This window comes from Gambusia affinis, linkage group LG12 (genome assembly GCF_019740435.1).
Source record: "Gambusia affinis linkage group LG12, SWU_Gaff_1.0, whole genome shotgun sequence".
In the NCBI taxonomy this organism is placed as follows: Eukaryota; Metazoa; Chordata; class Actinopteri; order Cyprinodontiformes; family Poeciliidae; genus Gambusia; species Gambusia affinis.
This window is the reverse complement of record NC_057879.1, coordinates 6,053,754-6,060,273: the sequence shown is the minus strand read 5'-3', so window position 1 is coordinate 6,060,273 and position 6,520 is coordinate 6,053,754.

Sequence of the window (6,520 nt, the reverse complement as noted above, 5' to 3'; positions counted from 1 at the left end):
TAAATACCAAGGTTGTTTCATAAGTATTGTATTTGCACTACTTACGGTAAATTTGCACTACTTATGAAACAACATTGCATTGTAAATTTGCATCCCACTCTCACACCTCTGACAGGCTTATGTAAAATTCAGCACAACCAATTGTCTTCAGAAGTCATAATTAGTACGCAGTATAAGTAGCTTCTGTTGAAAAGAAACTTGTGTGGGTTTGTCTCCCACGCCGGCTCCATTGAAGTGGGTAATGTCTTCCCGAGTCCAGCCTTGGTGCCATGGTCACTCCCACTGTCCACAGCTGCCATGTGATTGACTCCTCCTTGTTGCTGTTTGACTGTTTGTCAAAGCTCGATGATTACGATAATAGGATGTGAGGAGAGTAATCTCTTAATTAGTGCTAAGTGGGAATTAGATTAGGCTTTTCTTCATTTCAGGAATGGCTCTCTTTAACCAGATTAGCCAAGCGCATGGATTAGGTCAGATGGCAAAAGTTCCAGGTTAGAGACCCGCCGACGCCGAAAGCGTTCTGCGATCACCTGCCAGTCGAGAGGTGTCAGGATCGGCCAAGATGCCCAGCGGTGGGGGTAACAAACCGGGCGCCGCACGCTGGAGGGGAAGAGTCTTTGATGAGTTTGCGGGGACAACTTTTAATTGCTTCTGCGCGTGCTATGATCCAACTCCAGACTCTAGAGTACATCTAACACCTCCTTCACACATTGTTGTGCTCTCCTCTCTCCTCTCCGGCGTCATGTCAATTTCTGCTCACTCCTTCGCTGCTTAAAAGCTTTTCTGTTCAACTGACCTCCTATCCACTTCATTTGATGGGCCCCGCTAAGAGGACTCCACCTTCTCTCCTCTTTCTTCCTTTTTTCCAGCCTTCCATCTTCTTTTTGCTCTCCCTCTCAGTCTCTCATCATCCTCCTCCCCACCCTGCCCACCCTTGCTCCCCCTCTTCTTTTCAGCAGCCCAGCGTGGGTGGCTGAGTTTAATGAATTCTCTTTTCTCTCTACAGCCAGGCACTGATTTCTGATTGTGGAGAGGCGTGTGTGTGCGTGTGTGTGTGTGTGTGTGTGTGTGTGTGTGTGTGTGTCGGGAGGGAGGCTGTGTGAGGCAGAGAGAGTCTACATAGGCACACATCTTTCTCAGCTTACTTCCCCTGCATCCACTGTGATCATTTCATAAGTCTAAACGAATCTTGGCCTTTGTCCTGATCAAGGAGTCGGGTTGCACTTCCGCCATCTTTAAGGGGAAAGTCGGTCCACTGCCGGCTTTAAAATAGATCTGCCCCAGATTTAGTTTGTTGTTGTTGTGCACATTACCTGCCATCTCCTGCAGCATGAAACATGAGTCAAGAGTCTGTTTTGTCCTCTGTCTGTGAAGCCTAACTAATGCTCAGGGAAGAGGATACGGTAAATGACTCCACAAAGTGTCACAGACGAGACGCATAATGATTTTTGGCTAAGCACATTATCTTTTTGCTGGATCTCACTAGACGATGAAACCGAGTCGACAGCCGCGCAAGTGTGATTGAAAGAATCACAATGGTGTTTCTTTGCAGATAATTCAACCGCTTCGGAGGTGATTGGTAAGATAATGCATCCTTTGACTCAAAATAAGATAGATAGATCCAGTACCTTGAACAAATATTCATACTCTCTTGATTCTTTTGACATTTTGTCACATTTCAATGGGATGGGATTTTTAATTTTTATTTTTTTGTGACAGATCAACACAAAATAGTGTATTATTGTGAAATTAAACGTTTTTATGCTTAAGTCAGAAAAGTTTGGGATCAATTTCTGTTCCGCCTGTTAATTCAGACATTCATGATTAAAATTCACCACAGTATCGATGAGGTTGTGGAGAAGTTTAAAGGGGCAGTTTTATGTATCTTCCAGGCACATAGTGCCATTTTACAGCACAATTGAGTTTAATATGTTACCTTCAGTTGTGACAAAAATGCTACATATATCAAACATGACTGAAATGAAATTAGACTTCATAATTTAACGCTTTGAAATTGGGCTTCTGTCTCTTTAAGAAACTACTGCTCTTTCTGAAACTCCGCCCTCAGGAAGTCATCACAACATTTCTCCTCTATTAAGCCTTTAACAACATTTTCACCAGCGTTGCACTGAGAAGTGGCTCGTAAAATGAGCTCAGCAGGTGCGCAGGTCCACCAGGTGTTGGCTAACTGCTGCTGGCTAGTCTGAAGGAGCTGAGAGGGAGAGATGCGGGGGAAGGGCTCCTCTGTGATGTGGAAGCTTGCAAACTGCAGCTCAGAGGAGGAGCTTCACCCTCCAAGGCGGTGCCAGGTCCAGCCAGGCGTTTTCCCCAGCTGAATGGTTGCCAGGGGAGATTAAAATATTTCTCAAACATGCACGACACAATCAAAATAACACTCCAGGTGTAACAGGAATAACATTATAACCTGGTGTAATGCTCAAAAAAGTCGATTTCACACAAGATTGCCCCTTTATTAAATCATTTAGCCATAAAATCATGCTATGAGATCCTACAAAACCACAACGAGGATTAATTTCTTTCCATGCATGGAGTACTTGGGTTGCTACCAACGCCTGGTGAAAATGTCATGCCAGTACCACCTTCAGAAATAGGTTTACTATGAAAAATTAGGATGTGCTCAATACTTATTTTACCTGCTGTGACATTTTGAAAGCAGACCTACAAGTTTCATTTTGGTCTCATCTGAGCAGGTAGCGCTGCACATAACCCCGAACACAGCACACCAGCAGGACAACATGGTGGAGATGCTTTTCTCCAGCGAGGAAGGGGGAAGCTGGTCAGAGTTGACAAGAAGATGGATGGAGCTAAATACAGGGCAGCTGACCTGAACCAGACCAAATGAGAGGCCAGAGAAGAGTAGAAAGTGGGGCGGAGGGCCGGTGTCCCTTCCAGCAGGATAATAGTGTTCACTGTCCAGACAATTTAGAACTGATTTTGTCTGACCCATACGTTTCTTGATCTTGATCTGCAGTTCCAGTACCTGATTATTACAGCGTACTGGACAATGTGCGCTTAACAGATACAATTGTGGGAATGTTGAACATAGTTATCACTCGCATGTGCTAGCTAGTCAGCTAGGCTGCTGTAGTACGGTGACGACCCATTCTTTAGAGAGAATGGATGTTATTAACGCAACCCAATGACATTAACATTTCTATATGGCATCATTTTGCTGTCAGAGCATGCTAAGAAAATGTTTGAAGAACCAAAGAATAAGACAAAAACAAAGTATGATGACGATCAATAGCTAAAATATATGAGCTATTGTGTTTTTTTGGTTGTTTTTAATGGAAGCCTTCCTTTTAATTTTGAGTAAATATAAATCCATCAGCCGTTTGGAAAGTTACACTGTAAAAAATTAGCAGTGTAACTTTCCAGAAGTAGAATGATGGGGATCAGAGTTTGGACATGACATCAATCCATGCTAGACTGATGAAAACAAAAATGATTCTTTTAGTTCACTGCTAACATCTTTTCTTCTTGGTGTGAAAACCCTCTACCTTTATGGAGGTGTTAACATTTCCTGCTGATGAAAGTAGCAACATGCTACTGCTATTTTCCCACTTAAATCTCATGGAAGCACACACACCTTTGCTAAATTGACAGTTTTGTTGTATTTTTTTGGACTAGTCTCTTCAGTTTATAGATTCTTGCTCAAGGAACAATATGACGGTAAAGATGGAGCTGGTTTAAAAGTGCGTAGGGTATTTATCACACAGCAAATATTAACTTCTCATAATTTAAGCATGACTTTGTTGCAGATTTGAATAATTCGAGTATTTAGGCGATGCCATTCAGCATTCTTTTTTTTTCCTTTTACAGTTTAAAAGTGCATCACATTATTATTATTTAGAGATGGTGAGTTTTACCAGAGGCTTGGCCAACAAAATTTTTTTTATTTAAATAAAGCTGGACTTTTTCCCCCCCTTTCCTTGCTGTAGGGGCACTGCTTTATAATGTGTGTTATTAAGTATCATCATGATTCATCCAATTTCAGCCATCTTAAGGGTCCATTTTCAAAATGCTTTCACTGTTATCACCCCTCTGCCCACCCTCCTCCGTCCCCAGAGGACTGCCATCATCCCATGCTGCTCTTTGTTGTGCGGCTTGTTTCTTACATTCTGATGGTTGACTGCACAGTTTGATGGCATAATCAACATAATGCAGTCTGCAAATTATGGGGAGAGATATGTACAGTGGACTTTCAAAAATAATTTCCTTTTTTATTTCAAGGCTTCACTTCAGGCTCCTCCATGGCTTCATAATTGGACCTGGTATTTACACAGTTGCATAACCACTTTTTCTTTTCTTTTTTCTTTTTTTTCAGGAATAACTAGCTCTACTGATTTTTGCAGGCTGTTGTTATAAGTGTTCGAAGAACTGTTAATTATAACAAAATGTGTAGAAAGAAACTTCAAAAGGATCGGCAGTAGATGAAACAAATATGGGTAAATACAGAAGAAATGTGCTGTTTTCAATTTTCACATAAAAAGTCCAAGAAGTGATGGTTGGGATTTTTGACAAAATTTGGGAAGGTTAAATGGAATATGAATTTTATAAATGGATGGATGGATGGAAAATCTATGTGGAACCCCAGTATTCACTGAAACCCGCAAATAGCTAAAATCCCCAGATTGAGACCCCCTCCAAAAACACCAATATTGCCTTTTTCAATAGTTTAAACAGAAAATATACCTCAAGGATTAATATTCACTGTGAAAACCATCTTCACACTACTGCAGAAGCTAACATCTATGGTCTTCCTTATCTCTTATGAATATAGCCAATCAAAGCCAAGGAAAATGAGTGCTGCTCCTGGATTGGCTGCTTTACAAATGGCAGGAAATTACATGTGAAGCAACATTGCAACTAGGTATTTTAGCTTCCCAAGCATCATTGTCTTTTGAATCATTATTCAAAATAATCTGCAAATACTGAACCACCAATAGGTTGGCATATATATATATAAATATATTGGCAACAAAAATTTAGATAAAATCGTATCTGCTGGTTTTAACTGAAAACAAATTCATCAACACTCATCCCACCTCGAATGTGCAGTGATCTAAAGATGTATTGTTGAATAATAATAAAAAATGTGGTAAATATTAGCTAAATATAGGAACAGTTTGTGAATGTGCTCTTTGTAAATAAAGTTAAACGTTTCACCATTCTGCGGTTTATAGAGTAACAAAAGTAAAAAGCAGTGTCATTTTATAGCACAATCAAGTAACTATGTTATCTTCAGTTGTTCTAATAATAATAATGTATGTATCACGTATGATTTAAAAGAAAATTTACTTTGTAATTTAACACCTTGAAATTGGGTCTCTGTCTCTTTAAGAAGCTCCTGCTCTTTGTGAAACTCTGCCATGAGGAAATTATTGCAATATTTCTCCTCTATTAACCCTTTAGCAATGTTTTTATAATTGCTATAATGAGCTCAGCAGATGTGCAGTTCTACTAGGTGTTTGCTAATTTCTGCTGGCTAGTCTGAAGGAGCTGCGAAGGGAAGTGACTGGGGAAGTGATGCTCTGTGAGGCGGTGGCTCAGGATTTTGGAAGCTGCAGCTGCGTCCTTGAAGGTGGTGCTAGGTCCACCCGGACGTTTTGCCCAGCTGAATGATTGCCACGGGAAATTAAAAGATTTCTCAAATCAAGGCTACACTCCATGTGTGTTTTTGATGAAGGAATAACATCATGACATTGTGTAAAGCTCAAAAAGCCGACTTTGCATCATGTTTTTCTATGTTCCAAATATTCACCAGTCATCCATCAATGTACGAGGGATCAAATGAACGATGATATTTACAGACAATATCACCTCGCTGCTCAGGCAAACACTGTATGGAGGTTTAACGTCCGTTTGGTTTGAGGTAAAGTGCCATTGTTTAAAGCAAATAGCACACTGACACACTGCACTGCCTCATCTAACAAAAAAAATCTAAAATGTAAAAACTGAAATCACGTAGAATAATGTGATGACAATTCTCCATAAAATTTCTCAGTCATTTGCTTATTACTTAAAGATTTTTCACATTTAAAGTCCTTTTGAGAAAATGAATGTTCATTATGTTGTTGCAACAAGCTGCATGGTGGGAAAGTCGTTGCTTTGCAACAGGAAGGTCATGGGTTTGAATCTATGTTACTTTGTTATTCTAAATCTCCCTTAGGTATTCGATATACTGTAAAGCAGTGGTTCTCAACCCTGGTCCTCAGGGCCCACTGCCCTGCAAATTTTAGGTGTTTCCCTGCTGTTGCACACCTGGGTTAAATGAACATGTGATTAAGCAATTGCAGGAATGCAAAAGAGGTAATGGACTCATTAATTAGGTGTGCTGGAGTCTGGGCTCATCAAAAACATGCAGGACTTAGTCCCTAACCCCTGAGGACCAGGGTATGATACCATGGTGACCAAGGCCTTCTCCTCACAAGGAGAGGTGCAGTTTTTGGGTAAAGGGTTAGACTTAAGACTAATGAGTGAATTGAGTTTATGTAGG